Source organism: Thermobia domestica, chromosome 16 (assembly GCF_964235325.1).
Source record: "Thermobia domestica chromosome 16, izTheDome1.hap1.1, whole genome shotgun sequence".
Classification (NCBI taxonomy): Eukaryota; Metazoa; Arthropoda; class Insecta; order Zygentoma; family Lepismatidae; genus Thermobia; species Thermobia domestica.
The window spans coordinates 62,343,838-62,363,675 of NC_137469.1; positions in this window are offsets into that span (position 1 = coordinate 62,343,838).

Consider the following 19,838-nt stretch of genomic DNA (forward strand, 5'->3'; position numbering starts at 1 on the left):
ACAATGCAGTATGGGCTGGTGCATTATCGTGATGGAGAATCCAGATGTCAGCAATCTCTGGACGAACACGACGGACGTGTTTTCGAAGTCTTTCCAGAATTTCTATATAGAAATGTTGATTTACTGTCTGCCCTAGAGGTATCTACTCTTTATGGACAAAGCCCCTGGAGTTAAAAAAAAAAAAAACACACACACACACACACAAGCATGCATTTCACCTTGGAATTCGACATGCGGGATTTCTTTGGTCGTGGCGAATCTTTCGAACACCATTGCGTACTTTGACGTTTCGTTTCGGGGTCATATTGAAAACACCAACTTTCATCACAAGTGATAATTCTGTTGAGTAAATCTTTGTTAGATTCCACTTGGTCCAACAAATCAGCCGCCACAGTCCTCCGGTCATCTTTTTTTTCTTCTTTCTTTGCTGTGTGAGATTTTTCGAAACCAGTTTGGCACACTTTTATCATTCCAACATTTTCAGTTAATATCAGACGCACTGTTTCTCGATTCATGTTCAGTTCATTCGCAATTATTTTCACGGTTAATCGTCTATCCGCTCGTACAAATTCCCTCATCCTGTCTGTGTTCTCTTCCGTTCGTGTGGTTGTGGGTCGCCCTCTGCGGTGTTTATCTTCGATTTTTGTTCTGCCTTCTGCAAACATTTTGTGCCAACGATACACCTGTGACATTGATAACAGTTCATTTTCAAAGGCCTGCTGAAACTTCCGGTACGTTACCGCGGCAGTCTCACCAAGTTTCACACAGAAGGAGATTGCTTAAGCTGCTCAATATTACATGCTTCCATTGTTGTGACGGGGGTTCAACACACGACTGCACTCTTCAACCTTTAATGCTTCAATGAAGAATATTTCGTGAGTGCCATGTGCTGTGCTAGTAGAGCAAGTCCAAGTCACAGGCTGGCACCGGTTTCAGTCTGCAGGGTTGCCAGCATCAGCTGAAAAATTCTCATTACTTTATTGTCGGACGTCGTATGAATATATATATATATATATATATATATATATATATATATATATATATATATATATATATATATATATATATTCACGGAGAAATTAAATGTCGACTAAAAGCAGGGAATTCGTGTTACTATTCGGTTCAAAATCTCTTGTCGTTCCGAATTCTGTTGAGGAATTTGAAGCTTAAAAATATACAAAACGATAATCATGCCTGTTGTTCTGTATGGCTGCGAAACATGGTCATTTACTCTGAGGGAAGAACATTGACTGAAAGTATTTGAGAACAAGATCCTGAGATGAATATTCGGACCCAAGAGGAAAGGGAATGGGGAATGGCGGAAACTTTATAACGAGGAACTACATAATTTATATGGTTTACCCAACATTGTTAGGGTCGTCAAGTCTAGGAGGCTTAGGTGGGCGGGTCATGTAGCTAGAATGGAAGAAAGTAGAAACGCTTTCAAAGTCTTGACTGGAAGACCAATCGGAAAACGACCATTAGGAAGACGTAGACGCAGATGGGAGGACAATATTAAGATGGATCTCGCAGAGATTGGAATACAAAGTAGAAACTGGATGCAATTAGCTAAGGATAGAAGTCAGTGGAGAGCTTGTAAACGCGGGATTGAACCTCCGGGTTCCATAGGCCATAGAGTTCCATAGGCCTCCGGGTTCCATATATATATACACTCACACACACACACACACACACACACACACACATATATATATATATATATATATATATATATATATATATATATATATATATATATATATATATATGGGGTTGGCGGAAAGTAACTGTATTTTTAATATTTTTCCCTTCTAAAATATCGTAGGTATAAACACAATTTTTTACACACGTGTAGTTAATTATGGACTATTGTCTTTCCAAAAGTTACATATTTTCCTTTGATACCGAAGTTGAGGGCCTACCTGATCTCTTAATGTTCATGACACTTCCCGTAGTCATTAATTTTCTGTGGCAATTTTTAATTGTTTTTGCATGCAGAACAGCTTGCCTCCCATGTTGATCCTCCTCCACTGTTGGACCTGAATTACAGACTGCCACACCTCAAATTTCGCTGCATTTTTGACTCTCTCCTAAATGCTTAATCGTCCTGGCATATCTCTGGCTTCAAAGGAGCAACTAAAGCTTCACATAATTGAAAAAATAGGAAAAAATGACATACTGTGGTCTGTGGAAAAATGACATAAAAACAAGATACTTTTATTGCTATGTACACATAACATCAATAGAAATTCACGATTCAAACTAGGGTACTTTCCGCCCACCCGATATATATATATATATATATATATATATATATATATAGAGAGAGAGAGAGAGAGAGAGAGAGAGAGAGAGAGATGAATGAAACAAGTAGTGTTGCAGCATTGGTATGAAGGAGTTTGATTTTATGACGTGATAATATTCTCAATATTGAAACCGGAAGTGATCGTAGATCTTCACCACTTTTCGTTTTAGTACAGAGTTAAGGATGGAGATAAAATGTATTCTTTGGACGCCTAATTGATTGAACACAATCACTTTTCGCTATCTATTATCGTTTTTGATTTATAGTGATCAAGATGAAAAGAGGGAAAGGTTATTATTTCTACCACTTTTGATTTGCATGTCAGCTTCATCAACGAATTTTGAGCCTAGCTTTTAGCTACATCCTAATCCACCAAGTAGTTCTTTAGATTTTTGTCTCCCGGACGGACGGACACAGGGCCAGGTAGAGTAAATATATAAATGAGTTTTGGTTGGTAGATCAGACTTCTTAATAAATGTCACCACTAATTTCCCAAATAGCGGATGGACCGAAGTTAGTCAAAATGGTTGAGTTTCTTAGTGACCTCAAGACGTATACGTACTGTTGTTTACGTGTTATGAGTATATTGCCAGGCACATTTCTGTAGTTTCCTTAATTAACGCGCACAGTAATGTTCAGACATAAACTTAGCCATTTGTTCTGTCAAAAATAATTATGTGATAATAAAATGAAAATAAAAAAGTCCTCAGTACGTTAGGTTTACAATATTTCTTACTTGAATTGAGTTTTTCTTCTACAAATGATTTATCATGTTTAAACAAGGGCAGTAAATGGCTCTTTTTCATTCTCGTTCTAAAGAATGTTTAATTCTTTACTATTATTTTTACAGTAATAAATATGTTCCCAGAAGATTAACCATATTAATATATCTTTATAGTATTGAATATCTCTAGAAGTAAAGAGTGAATTGTTATTGCCACGTTTACAAACTTGAAAAGTAGCATGCCTTGATAAAACATAATCGTCGAAAGTAAGGGAATCCTTAGCACTGTCATGAAGAAAGGTGTCCGAGCTCACAAGTTCTCAACTCACTTTTACTAGACCTCAACTTCACTAAGTGAGTGTGATGTTGAATGAGTGTGATATCGAAATGGAGTCGTGAACGTAAGGTCAAGTGAACATAATATCAGGCTGATAGTACGATCGTGAGGTCGATGTAGCGTGATGTCGACTGGTGATGTTGACATGAGGTCAAGTGAACATGATGTCAAAATGATATTGTGAGCATGGGGTTGCATGAGTGTAATGTTAGAGCATCATGTCAAAACAATGTTGTGATCGCTACACCTGTGATGTCAAACTTGTTATGTGAGCGTGAGGTTAGATGAGCGTAATGTCAAAATAATATGATCGTCAGGCCGAGTATCATGATGTCAGATAGGTGATGTAAATGTGAAATCGGATAGGCGTGATGTTGAAATGATGTTGTAAGCGTGAGGTAGAGTACGTGTGATGTTAGACTGTTAATGTGAGCGTGATATCAAAATGATGTGATCGTGAGGTCAAGTGTGCGTGATGTCAGATCGGTAGTGTGAGCGTGATGTCGAAATGATATGAACGTGAGGTCGAATGAGAGTGATGTTAGACTGGTGATTTGAGCGTGAGGCCGATTGATCGTGAAGTTAGATTTGTTCAGTGAGCGTGAAGTCGAGTGAGTGTGATGTTGAAATTATGTTGTAAGCTTGAGGTCGATTGAGTGTGATGTTAGATCGGTGACTTGAACGTGATGTCGAAATAATGTGAGTATGAGATCAAATGATCGTGAAGTCAGATAGGCGCTGTGAGTGCAAAGTCGAGTGAATATGATATCGAAATTATATTGTAAGCGTAAGGTCAAGTGAGCGTGTTGGTGTTAGACTAGTGATATGAGCCAGATATCAAAATGAGGTTGAGGTCGTAATCCTGAGTAATAGTGATTTCAACATGATGTGAAAATAATTAGGATAGTGAGGCAGAGTGATCGTGATGTTGTGAATGTGAGGTCGAATGACCATGATGTTGAATTTTTGGTGAGCAAGAAGTTGATTGAGGTTAAATCAAAGTGGGCATCTTTATAGACTTCTGACTATAAAGATGCCCACTTTGACTTAACCTCAACCAACTTATCTCCAAATATAAATATAATATATCTCCCAAATATAAATATAATAATGATAGATATTTTAATTACCAATTAAACGCGGTATATATATATATGAAATAGAATGTTCTTACTTATTTTGGAGTTTACGGTAACATCGAAATATCTCGACCTCTGGGTGAGAAAACAGGCTCTTAATTTTGTCTTACTTGTTATACATTGTTTCAAATGATAGATTTCCGTGACAAAGGCAAAAGTAATCTAAGAGAACTATTTATTTCACATTTTCCTTTCTACTTCACTGCATTGTGCGTACGTAGTACATTGCATCCTGTTGTTGATGTTACGGTACAGAAGGAAGAACGAAAGAAAACCATCGTGTGTCTCCCTCTGGGCAAAAGATGGAACATCATAAATAATAATCTAGAACTTGACCTTGGGAGCTCTCTCAAAAGACATGACATGGAACAAATTGCAATTACTTAACATGAATAGCTCAGTTCTTCCTTGTGAAAATGTTCTGGTTTCCTCTCTCTCCTTCCATTGCTTTAATGGCAAAAATGATCAATCTGAAATATAGAGTGAAAATGAATTATGACTTAGGCGAATATATATTATACGTTCCATGGAGAAGTGGCGAAGGATGAAGGGAAGGTATAGTGTTCTGTAGACATAAGTTAATTAATAATGTTCGTTCAGAGTGCTTGAAATTCTCCCTTTAAATTTCCAACCAAATACTAATGAACACTCTAGGTTGCATTTATTAGTTTAAAGTTTAAAAGTAATTTAACCTCACCTATTTTAAGCAAGATTAGGTACTCATATGAAATGTTAACGGTCCTAGATCATATTATGAATATTTGAAGGCTTGAATTGGATATGGCCTTAAGTCCATTTTTTTTTTTACATTTTACAGGAGAGCGAATTTTCTGTTACAGGAAATCAATATGTATTACAAAAATAGTACCTAGTATTTGAGAAAGGGCTGTCATAAGCAATAAGTTTGGAAGATAAAATTAAATTTGTTTTTATATATATATATATATATATATATATATATATATATATATATATATATATATATATATATATATATATATATATATATATATATATTTCGATATATAAATAGACAAGTGTCAAATTTTCGTAAAAAAAAATAAGGCTTTACGCAAGAAAACAGTAGGAAATTGCATGGGCATAATGCTTTGCCCAAATAAGGGCAAAATGCGAAGTGAAATTAACAACAATTTCGCTCAAAGAGGTACTAGAAAAGGAAATAAGTAAAACCATACATTGATGTGGTATTTTGCTTTTTGCTTTGCAATTCTCTGTGACCAGTATGCTATACTGAAAGGCTATTAAATGGCTTGTAGAAAAGTAAAGCTTAGATTGGGAAGATGTGTCTTTTCCCAAAAACTCAAACATCAGTTCCATACCTTTCAACATGCATGTGTGGCTTCAAAAAATATTATGTTTTGTTTGTCACATTGAGTTCGGAGCATTACATGAGGCTTTCACTACTTCTGTTACATTATTTGGATAAGATCTCATCCTTAATATACTAGATATTCACTTCAGCTTTTGTCCATAGATGAGGCACCTCCCAAAGGTTCCAAAACTGAAAAAAAAAAAATCATTTTCGGTAACTTTGGACATGAAGCCTTATGCAACTCAACCCTTCATTTATACCATTAGATCATATTTCAAAAATGCAAGAAATATAGGATTAATAAGGAGAAGGAATGGGTAGAGCTTGTATGGATCAGGAGCTTTGATTTAACATGGTCCATAAACATTTGTCATTATACCATCTTAGGTCTATGAGTTTTTTTTATGCCACAATAATTTAATATTAATATATAAGTTCAGATACGTTAATGCAATTATACCGATGAATTGAGTTGAGTTGATTTTGAGTTTTACGTCCCGTTCAGCAGCGAGGCTATATGAGACGTGGACCTACTGATTAACGTGGAATCCGAACCACATGAGCTCCCGCCGGAAATCGAACCCGGGTGTCCCACCCCAAAGGCGTATACCGATGAATTGTCATGGGTATATTAAAGATGTAATATAAATGGAAAACTCTATAAGGAAATCGAATGTTAAATAACAAGTGTGACGTGTACACTATACGTAGGAGTTTGGTTTTTATGGCGTTATACTTTCCCAGAGAATATTGAAACCGAAAGTGATAGAGATTCGATTTTAGTTGAGAGATTAGAATAAAGATAGAATATACTCTTGGGACGCGTAAGAGACGCTGGAAACAGTTTCTCGCGATTGCTGTTTTTACTTTACATCGATCTACGTTAAAACTGGTAGTGATTTATTTATGCCACTTCCGGCTTGAATAGAGGAATAAGAGAGAAAATGATACCTATTTTTAGAACGCTAAATCGATTTAAAGGAATGCCTCTCAGTAACTCTTATCGTTTTTGCTCTATTAGATCAATATTGAAACCGGAAGTTGTAGTGGATTTCTGTCATTTCCGGTTTTAGAAGAGAGGTAATGATGGAGATAAAATACATTATTGTGACACAATCGATTGCAAGAAACCTATACTCGCTATCTATCATCGGTTTTTACTCTACAGTGATGAATGTTAAAACCGAAAATGGATATTTTTTACAATTTCTGGTTTTAATATTATATGTCAATCAAAGAATTTCATTTCTAATTTCTGACTGTATACATCCTGGTCAAAATTGATTGTGATTCATCAAATGAGATATTTTTCTCCTGGTCGGACGTACACACACACAGACAAGGGTAAATATATAAAGGAAGTTTTAAGTAGCATTTATGTTAAATACATAATCTCGTATAACTCCAGTAGAAAATTTAGTTTTCACTATCCACTATCCACAACATCCTCGGGAAGTTTTTAGAATGGCATACAGTTCTCATACTTGTCACAAAACATTCAGGTTCACAAGAGAAACTTCAAAGATAATGGAAATTTTTAAAGATTTTTTGAATTTCAATGAGACAAGGACGATATTTGGATGTCCAAAAGTTACCCTGTGATTATCTCGCAAGGAACTCAGAAATGTTCCACAGGAATCGCACAGGAAATCCCGTTTGAGCGGGACCTAAGCGGACAAGGTGTCCACGGGATATCGACTGGCAAAAGTAGCATGTCTTATCGACATCTCGAGACAAACGTTCAAATGATGTCTATGTGTTAAGGAGGAAACGTTTAGGTATCAAAACTTTCATATGATTGCCCAAATTTTGTGTTTAGTCATTAAATCACCTCTAATTATGGGATATTGCAATTATCCAAAAGTTTCAAACTAAAGTTTGTTCTCTTAATAAATGTGGAAGTTTGAGACGGATGTGAGAGTAGTAATTTAAATTTACATGTTCACTTTGCCCTGCGTTAAAATGCACTAGAGAAGATTTTAACACATGTCCCGCAAAAAAAAAAAAAAAAAGAAAAGAAAAGTTATTAGAACTTTTGCACGTGCTGAACTTTAAGTGGGGCAAATAACAAAAAATCTGCAACAGTTAGTACTGCCCTTCACCATATGGATGGAACTTCAATTGAGGCATGTCCATGAAAAATCTTGAATGAGGACGGATGAGAAGCAAGGAGCAACTACCTGTGAACTATACCATTACGACCAATAACCTTTGGTTTGTTCCTTAGCGTTGAGTGCAACAACTACCCGTTTTCACCTCAAGTCGCAAAAAACTCGATAGTTCGCTTTTGAAATATTTTTCCCAAGGACGTTATACTATGACGTGTATCATGTTCCAATCGAATGAGATATCTTTTTATGTCCTTTTATTTTATCGACATGACCCTTAATTATTTTCTAATTTATTTTTAAAGAGTAGCCGGTTTGTTTTGTTTACAGTATATTTTGGGTCTAGATGATGTTTCTCAAACTTTCTAAAAGTAGGAACTAGTTTTGTTAGATAGCACACGCCACGGACCACCTTACTCATTTCTTTCGAAAACATTTTTAAAATTATTTTGAACATCTCTTAATACCAGTGTACTTGTATTATTGAAATGGTATTAATTAAAATTCATATTTGTATTAATAAAAGAAAATACATATTAATTTTATATATTAATTGAATTATATACAGATAGTGATCAGAAAAATGGAAACACCTGTAGTTGGCAACACGTCAGATGTATGGGTTGGCAGTGGTGTCGTGGCGCCTGCAGCGCCGGACTGCTGGTGGTGGTGTGTTAGGTCCGTCTCCATACTACGTCAGGCCCAGTGGAACAGCAGTGTCCAGTGGCTGCAGCAGATGGAGGTAGTGTAAAATGGGATACCTCTCAGATTTTCAAAGAGGGCAAATTTTTGGTGCGCGGTTATGTGGAGTGAGTGTGACGGCAGTGGCTACTGTGTTAGGTGTGTCGCGTGGGACAGTGTCGAAGGTGATGACGGCCTACACAACACACGGGAAAACTACATCGGGGAAGCGGAACAGTGGGCGGAAGAAAATCATGAGTAACAGGTCACGCTGGGTATTAAAGCGCATTGTCACGCAGAACCGTCGTGCCACTGCGGAGCAAGTGACGGGGGAACTCAATCAGCACCTTCCCCACCCTGTTTCGACAATCACAGTCCGCCACGAATTACATGACATAAGTTACGGGGTCGTGTTGCACGGGCCAAACCGCTCATCAGGGATCATACGCTTTAGCACGCCGCAAATGGTGCCGCGACCATGCAACTTGGACCGTTGAGGACTGGAAACGTGTGATATGGTCGGATGAGTCATCCTTCACCCTATTCCCAACCACGGGCCGTGATTATGTGTGGAGAACGCCCAAAGATTATGATCTGCAGTGTCTCCACCCAACTGTGAAACATGGCGGCGGCTCGGTGATGCTGTGGGCCTCCATATCATGGTTTTCGTTGGGTCCTGTGGTCACACTTAGCGGACGAATCACTGCCAACGATTATGTCGCAATTTTAGGAGACCACTTGCATCCTATGGTCCGGATGTTGTTCCCAGACAATGACGCCATCTTCCAGGATGATAATGCACCCATTCACACAGCTGGCGTTGTTGCAGCGTGGTTTGAGGAACATCGGGATGAAGTTCAATACCTTCCCTGGCCCGTCCAATCCCCAGATCTAAACATAATTGAACATCTGTGGTCCGTCTTGGAAACACGACTCCGGCGACGATTTCCACCTCCATCCTCTCTCACAGAACTGGCCGATGCCCTGCACGAGGAATGGTGTAAAATTCCACTTGCTACTATTCACGACCTCTATGCCTTCATCCCACGTCGCATCAAGACTGTTCTGAAGGCGAAAGGTGGCCTGACACCATATTAATCTGGTAAGTTGCAATTTCGTTCAGGTGTTTCCATTTTTCTGATCACCATCTGTATATATTAATTGGATATACATTAATTATAAACTTCAAATTAATATTTTGTAATAAATTCTTCTATTAGAAGTTTATAGCAACACTATCCATGGCTTTGGATTAGATATTGTAACAAAAGACACACTGACCAAAGCTTAAACACAAACTGTGTTTAAACTATAATATGTAATGGTTTCGGATATCTAACATATCCTTCATCAGACACTGTAGAACATAAATGAAGATACAAACATATATATAGTCGTTCTTATGAAAAAGTCTAAATTCTATTAGCTGAAGCCTTCAACCAGTCCCGTAGGTTCCCGTGTTCACTTTCCAACCAATCACGTTCCGCCGTTTTTGGTCCTTATAAGAGCCTTCTATCATTTCGTCTACGCTATCCAAAATTCTCTGCCATAATTCATTACTAGGTAAGCTCCCTGCCCAGTTCATCAGCTTATCTCTTTCTACCTTCTTTATCCAATCTGCTTCTTTCCACTTCCTTATTATCATTCTCTTCTCAATCTCCAACACTTCCGTCTTATCTCAATTAATTCCGTAATTAGTCTCCTTAACATTTTTGTAAAGAGAGAATTTTATAATATTTTCCATGTTAAATTGTATAATCTATCATTTATTTAATCTACTTTTATACTTGTTTTCGATTATTTTTTTCTTAGTTTAATGTCCCACAACTATGCGACGAGGCTAAGAGAGACAGTGATAATGAGATGGATAATAATAGTAGAATGAAGAAAGTGGAGGAAAACTTAGAAAACTCGCCCATATGATATTTGTACATCTCAAACTCCTCTTGGCTAGAACTGTGATTCAACCAGTTATCCTATCAGAGGAAAGCGCTCTATAACTGAGTCACCGCGCCCCCAAGCCCTGTTTTAGACTCTCAATTGTAGTACGTGATGCCCAATTCACTTAAATTTTAATTTTTCTGTCTTTTTTGGACTAATATTCTATCTGAGGGACCACATGAAGAGACTTCAAAGACTATGTGTCCTTAGGACCACAATTTGGGCATCATTGACCTAGATGAATGGTTCGCACAGATCATCATCCTAACTCTGCTTTAACTAAGGTTCTTCTTCAGTTTAAAAATGTGAATACTGAGATGGTACCAATTAGTCTGCCCAATTAGCTTCCAGAATTTCTACCAATGATTGATTGTTAGTTGTTTTCAGTTTAAAATGGGTTCGGATTGTGAACCAGTGATAGATTCCAAACTATAAGGACCTAATTTTCTTTCCAGAAATAACAAATTTATCAGCTCGGTTTCAATAGATGGATTGATCTTTGGATGCCAAATCTGTATTTTCAAAAATTCTAGATATCTCTGATAGTTTTTGGTCTATAAGGATACAATATTAACACTAGAAGTCCGCATCGAATATTGTAACGTTAAGTCCGCATGGGGTCAAATTCGACCCCACACTTAATTTCGCAGCAATTATGTTTGGTTATTTATTTATTTCACTGATTTAGAGCTAATTAAAATATTTTAAATAATAGTAAGGCATTCATGCGCATAACTCATATAATTATGAATAATTAATACAAAATAACAAGTTTCTATAGATACTAACTTAGAAACAGATTCTATAAGTATTTTACTGTGAAATATGAAATAATGTTCTACTAGAAAACATACTTTTGATTTTATATCCTATTCCAGACCTACCCTTTTATTTATAACTCCAGGGAAATAAAAGGTGTTTGCGTTTCTGAAAGTTTCGCGAAGTCATCTTGGGGTCTTTTGGGACTCCAACATACAGTTTTTCACAAAGTTTGTATTTCTATTTCTAAGTTTATTGCTTATTATCCATATCAACACTTCATTTCTTCCTACGTACTACTGTTTTTAAGGGTTAATTTTGGAACCAGAAATTGTAGTGAATATCACACACTTCCGATTCCAGTAGCTTGATAAGAAGAGAGTGAGAGTTAAAAGTAATTGTTCGATGTCCCATCATCTTTACTGTATGACAGTCATTGTTGAAACCAGAACTGGTAAAGACGGATAACAGACGTGGGACCTCAAGAAGTGTCCACACAATGAGTTTAGCTTCAGCGTATGTAACTTAATGGAGGTATATTCGAACTTATAATGACCTCTCAACATAATACACAAGTACGGATTTCTATTTTTTACAACCTACATCCGGTTGCTATTACTTGAAATTGCACTTACCTCTATTTTCCAAATCACTGGAAATCGGTCATGCTCAACATAAAGGTGTCTTTTGTACTATGTATTAAAATAATGAATTACAGAGTTCGTCAATAACTTTCTATCTCCTCATGAGGTTCATTTAAAAAGTAATGAACCTCATAGTTTTCCAATGCTCTTCGAAGCCTTTTTCAATAGTGCCATCATTTACATATGTAAGATCAATCATTAAAAAAAAAAAAAGTAATAAAATGAAAGTGGTTATAAAAGGCATAATGACAAATTATATGTGACATGGTTTGCTTCTGGATCCTCACGCACTAGAAGTGGAGGCTGATCTTCCATTCTCAATCGACAGTATATATATGCTTGTTTTGTTTTTTTCCCTTATTGTTTTAATTTTATTTTACTGGACTCTTTGTAGATCGTAGTTAATCAACTTTAATTTCGATATCGTGACTGAAAACGGACACTAAACAACGAAACGTAAACACGGTTAACTACCAAATGATTTATGAATTACAACGATTTATTTATGTTACGCGCATACACAATTTCAATTGTCAACCCTCACACTGTTTGGCTGATGATACATTGTAAATCAAGTTCGTTTCTTGTTTAAAAATCACCATACAGGCAAGTGCCCGATATCTATAATTTATGATCATATTGGGTGGCTTTGAAAAACGGCACATGCTCGCATTCTATTATGCTATCTGCTTTAGAACAAAGGTCGGTTAACTTATAGTTCGGTGAAGCACTATATCAATATCTGGGACAAACATCTTGACTTAAAACCATTTCCAAAGAACCAATGTTCGTGATTTAATTTTCAACTATTCTATTCTTAATTTTCTCCTACCTTTTTTACAATCTATAAAATTCAACTTTATTATTCTTCGGCAAAGATTTAGAGCAAGTTTAAACTAATTTCTTAATAAGCTCAATTTGACAATTTATCATTTTGTTTTATTTCATTAGTTATAGTTTATGTTTGCATCTGCTTCTCTTAATGTTTCTTTTAGCATATTTTTTGAATACAAGTTTAGTCAACACTTATGAATGGATTTTAAAAGCAATTTCTTGTCCTGATTGGTCTGAGAATTTTCATTAGATAGTAAATATATACGAAGTCAAGCAGCTAATTGTTTCAGGGAATAAAATTAACTAATACTATCTAGAAAAACAGTACCACTTGACTTTTTTAAGTATATATATATATATATATATATATATATATATATATATATATATATATATATATATATAAATTTATGTTAATTAAAAGGGCAAGAAGAAAAGGTCTATAGTCCTTCATCGATAGCGAATAATCCTTAAAATTATAGAACTAATGGCTGGTTTAGAAGGGATAACATAGGTTGCCCAAGAGGGTAGAGGAGACCGAATTTTCGGACCAGATGCAAGGCAAGACGAAACTCTTCCAACAGAAAGACATACACAAGTATAATTGTAGGGTTACGAACATCTTTTTTTTTTTTAACCCAGACATGTCTTCTTTTTTGGGCCCTAAAAGTAACCCTGGTGGGTTTTTAGGAAAATAAAGAAATGTCCTCTTTTTGGTGGGTACAGACAATTGCTTCACCTTCAACAGTAGTATTTTATTTAATAGCTATATTTATATGTACAGACTGGTCCCGAAGTGGGCATACCCCGCTTTAGTTTCAACAGTATAGTGTTAGTTATGGTAGAATGTCTGTACACACTTATCTTGAAGTCTTAAGAGTCATAAACATCAGTATGATCACCATCCATATCGTAACAGCTGAATTCTGCGGCAAGTTCTCGCAGATGTTTTGCGGAAATACTCCGGAATCACGAGGAAAAAGGCATGTTCCACAGCTGCTCGTAATTCCTGCGTTGTGTAATATCGAGTGTTTCTGACTTGTTGCTTTATGAAACCCCAGGGAGCATTGTCTGGTGTCGTCAGATCGGGACTTCTTGGAGGCCAGGCAAAAGGAGCTGGTGAAGATGCATAACCTCTTTCAATCCAGTGGCCAAATAACTGTTACTAAGCAGAAAACAGCAGAAAAGAAATGAACATGGATGACAATGTTGGCAGACAATGCAAAGCAATGTTACCAGACAAATCTGGGTAAAACCTAAAACCATCAGAAGACACCAATTAGGTACGCACAGAAGGTATGCCCACTTCCGGCCACGCTGTATATTTCTAAAAGATTGTTAATATTAATATTGTTGCAATGTTCAAATTTCAAGAAAATTCAATAATCCAAATGTAAGCGCGAAGGTAAGAAACTGTAATTCTGTAATCGGTATATGTAAAAGTTAAGTTATATTTTCTAGATACGCCATTGAGAGATTTGCTAAATAATAAAACTACTTTTATTTGAATAAATTATTGTAAAATCTAAAAAAAAAAAAAAGTCATTTTTTTTAGTAAGTCTGGCATTGGAACCTACCAAAGATGAAACAATAGACAATGGCGGATCTACCCCGGGGTCGGGCGGCCTAGGCCCCGCAATTTTTGGTGAGACAAAAATATTTGAAGCTATTATTTATATATTTTTGAAAGTTTATAGTAAACTCATAATATACCTATTATCGTTTGGGCTCTGGCTGCAGCCCTCAGCCGTGTGCGTGGGTTTCCTCGGGGTTCTCACGTTTCCTCCCACTTTCTTCATTCCACCATTTCATTCATTACTCATCATCACCGTCTCCTTTAGCCTAACCGGCATAACCGTGGGACGTAAAACTCAAAGATTTCATTTCATTTCATTTTTGCAGCTCTCAGTTTTTACCTTCTAGATCCGCCACTGACATTACAATAATTATTATTGTAGAATGTGTAGAGGTTAATGAAAATTCATTTTTAGACTGTTATTGTGAATATTCATGTTGGTGTTAGTGTGATAAAAAACAAAAGTATTACAGTTATCATTACACACAGCCTAAGCATATGAAATTTATTTTAGCATTCGGTACAATGAAAAGCAAAGGGTACAAATTTTCTGTGATGTATCACAATCTGTAAGATCACTAATGATTTGTTATAGTTAATGGAATAAGTGCAGGTCATTCAAAGAAACATAAAGGATCAGGATTAGGAATTAGATTTCTGGGCTTTCGGCATCTATGGCCATGTTAGCCTGTCACACATATTACGGATGATGTCCCTGGGCGATCACACTGTCAGGGGAATTGGAGGGGAAGAAAGGGATAGGGAAGGAAGAAAGTGGCCTGGGTACTCTTATGTTAAGTACCATCCCAACATTTACCTGGTGTGAATGAGGAAAACCCCAGGAAAATCCTCACTCAGGATAACTGACCTGAAAGTGCTGTTACACCTTTTCGACCGAGTGTCCCCACCGGGAATCGAACACGGATCGTATATATTAGAAAAAAATACCATGAAGAGAGAATCAGAAGGGAAGGAAAGCAAATGCATCATGCAGAAAAAGCTATAGAAGCTATCACTGTCAAAGGAAACAAATCTGAATTTTGGAACAGTATGTAAATCATTCGAGCCAACATGTCAATCATCGGGGCAAGTGAAATTTGAAAATACATTATCTCTGATGCGCCGGTAATCGACAATACATTCAATTTGTTTGGACAAAACGGTCTTTACCTTGTCTTGTGACCTTCTTGATTTCTTAAATATGTTTCCCTACTGCGGAAAAATAAGCAAATCTTCATTACAAGCACACATCAAATTTACAACATAGCTAATAAACCGTCTCATTATTTACTGCCTTATGTCTCAAACTAATCTCGTATATAAAAATGAAAGTGATCTTGTTGATAATCGAGCCAGTATAAAACGACATGATTGACTTAAATGATTTTTTGAATATAGTTATCATCTACTTTGAACTGAGTTTTTATCATGTTACTTTGATCAAAATTTATATTCTAATAGGGAGTGGGAGTCATAAGTTATGCGAAAAATTGAGTATCTTATGAACACCTCGAGCTAGGAACATAAAACTTGGTATATAAACTCGTCATTAAAAATAAACGGACACTATTCCAGCGATTTTGAATATTGCCATCTATTCACAAAGGGCATGGTTGAATACAAGATAATCAATATTGATTTTATTGTTGGTTGTCACTGTATTCCCTGAGCTCATTCGTGGCTAAGCGATTAACGTACGCGGCTTTGGCGGGGAGATCCGGATTTGATTCCCGGCGGGAGCTCATATGGTTTGGATCCTACATTAAGCTGTAGGTCCACGTCTAATATAGCCTTGCTGAAGAAAGGGGCGTTAAAATGAAAATCAGATTAAATCAAACTACTGTTTTCCCCATGCCTTCATTCTTCTAATCCTACACTTTCAACTTCAGCTTTTGATTTCTTTACGAACTAACTGAATCTCTTGTTTTTTTCTATATTCATTTTCTACCGGACCTCTTTGTTTTTTAAATTAAGTTTTCCTATCATATCTTGAAACTCTGAGCTATTGTTGGCGAAGAAAACGATGTCATATAGCGAAATGAAGATGGGCAAGATGTTCTCCTTTACACTTATCCTTTAGTTCTTCCAATTCAGATATCGAAACACATATTCAAGTACATTTGTAAAAGGATTGGGAGGAATAGTATCACGTGTTGTACTCCCTTTTGCACGCTTATGGCTTTTGTACAAACAGTTTGATATTTGTTCAACAACTGGAATAGCTATTCTATACAAGCTTTAGCAGAAGTCTGACAAAATTAAATAAGTGTTAATTTAACATGTTCTACTATAGATGTACTTTAAACTAAATAAACCCGCATGTTTATTTAACATAGGATCCTAATCCAATGAATTCTCACCTGAAACTAAACCCGGGTCCTCTACACAAAAATGGAACACTAATCTTATATATAGTCACTTCGAATTCCTATCGTTTCTTATGAAAACCATAGAAGCATCTCAACATTCTTCATGATATATTTATAATTATTTTGGAGATATTACTTATAAAAGAAAAATGCTTTGATACGGTCACCATTATTCACGATAGAAATATGTCTTTTCCCCTTGGTTAGTGACATATGCTAAAACGAACGTGTCCTGACGTTAACCATCTATAAAAGAGTTACCGACCTATGCTCTATTCTGTTCAATCGGCCATGCTTAAACCATTTTTCTTCCGTACGATGCAAGTTAGAAAAAATGTACCTATTTCTTACGTTATCGCACGAACAACTTTGCCAGACAAGAAATTCGTGCAACGATTTGCATACGCGCTGTCACATACCAGTATGTAGGACTAGATAACAAGAAGAAAAGAAAAGAATAAAAAAAATCGAATATCAACGTCTATTTTAATCGACAGTTTTGTTGGTCAACTTAGTAAGAACCGGTGTTTCAAAGTGAAAAAGAAGGTTTGAACAACTGGACATGTTTGGTTGTCGTTAACAAGCAACGTGCTTAAACTCTGTGATGGCAGAAGTTTGTTTACTAGCACACATATGTCTGTTGTTCTAGTGTAATTGCAGTTTAATAGGAAATAAATTTTAATGCCTTGCCTCTTTTACGACAAGTACTTTGAATAGGCTGCCAATCTTAGTTTGAAATAGATGCTTTAAACTAGCCATAGGTATAATGATCGTGTCGGAATTCTGCAACAAAGTTTTAGTTTAGTGTTCTCATTGGCCTCTACGTATTACTACTTGAATTGAGGTAATTTAAAGAAAAAAATATAAAAAATTTTAGTTAATTGAAAAAGTATATAATTTTAATTGTTTGCAATAAGTGGTTTTTGTATTTACCATTACTACCGATAAATTACGAATTATAGCGTCCGAAAAAGAAAAAAAATCAAAATTCAACGGGATTTTGTGTCTATATCGTTCATGTTATTTAACTGAAAGGTGAAATATGTCCCAATTTCGGTTAAATGAGTATTTCTTAAAAAGAAAATAAGGAATTTCAAATAATTTTATTCTATTACTAGCTGAATCTGCGCTTTTTACAAAGCGCATCATTCACATATAAGCATAAATCTCCTTGTCACTCTTCACAACATCTGTACATGTCCCTTTACAGACATATACAAATAAAAATCGGCAAAGGGCACTACAAAGGGGAGATTTTTTCGGTTATTTTTTCAATAATTCGCACCGTTTACAAGTTATAAGCTTAGTTCCGGTTAGAGTTTGTAATTCATGTACGATCAGTGTTTTCTTTCTTCTTGCATGCAGTATGTAATAAGCAAATACATTGCATACATAATTAATTATAATGTCAGTGATATATGGTGTTCATTGGGCAACACTCCAAACAATAAAGATTCATCTTAGCCTAGAGAAATGGTTTTCTTTCGTTTTTCGTTACCATTTGGCCATGAAACAAACGCCTGAGAGATATATAACGCCTGTATAACTATGTAGTGTTGGAATGTATAACTCATAGGATAATTTGCTTTACTTTTTAAAATTTCAACATTCCACTGTACCCCTAAAAAATGTAATAAAGAAATAACGACCATGTTTTTTAAATATTCGATTAGAACTGGACAATCTACAATTCAGAAGGGAAAACGGCTAAACAGTTTGAAATGAATTTTGGAACATAGCACCTACGACGAGATTATTATTATTATGCTACTTTGATTACGAGGGGGTATCCTAAGGTGAAAAGGTTCAAATATATAGTAAAAATAGAAGATAATCTTTTTTTTTTTTTTTGTTTAAATCATCACACTTTCTTTGAAATGCATACCCTAAGGAGAGAATGGGAATTCAAAAATTTTCAACAAATCTATTCTCCCGTTACTAACTACGGGCATTTCAGATAGTAAATGAATAAATTCAGTGGCGGATCAAGCCCGGAGCCAGAGGAGCCTAGGCCCCCCAAGTTTCTTGAGTGGCAAAAATAATTTAAGCTATTATTTATATGTATTTTTTGAAGCCTACAGTAAACTCATGATATACCTATCGTAGACTGGGTTCTGGCCGCCCCTTCCCCTAGTTTTTATCTTCTAGATCCGCCTCCGAATAAATTAGGATAATTTGTTAGTCTATTGTAGTTTTACACTGTAAAACAAAACACTTCTTTCAACTGTAACATCAATCAATCTAACGAACTAAGAAAGAGCTTCTTTCAGAAAGACACGTTGAATATTGTGATCCAGAGAGAGATTGTATCACATAGGGATGGACACGAGCGAATTCGAGCGAGTTTTCATTGAAACTCGACTCGAGAATTTAGCTCGAAAAATTTCCTCCAACTCGACTCGAATTTGACTCGAGTTTCGAGTCCAGTCGAGCCAAATCAAGACAAATGTGAGTAGTTCCAAGTACTTTCTTCAATTATCCTACATAGACAATATAATTATTATCAATGATACGTACTACTACTACTACTACTACTACTACTACTTATTATTATTATTATTATTATTATTATTATTATTATTATTATTATTATTATTATTATTATTATTATTATTATTATTATTATTATTATTATTATTATAACACCGTGTAGAAACATGAAAGATAGGTAGTTTGTATCTGAATACTAAACAAACAGTTGACTACTGACCTCGGTAGTCGTGAAGCCTAGGAGGCAAGAACATCGTTCACGAGGTTCTAGGTTTGAGTTCCGGAGGAGCAAGTTGCTCGAGCCAAAAATTGTTAAAAGTTATAGAGCACCGGCCAAACATGTTCAAAACTGTTCGGCCCGGGTTTAGGGTTGTTAACGGCTCGAGTGGCTTGGCTCACAGCTCATTCACTATCGAGCCGAGCCAACAGCTCACCAAACCGAGCTCGCTCGAGCCGATGGCTCACTTGAACCGAGACGGTGGCTCATTCTAACCGACCCGGCTCGAGCTGTTCGCTCAGTTGAACCGAGCTGAGCCGGTTGACATTACTACCCGGGTTAGGCTTTTGCTTGGGCTCAAAACTTCGACTGATAAGAACT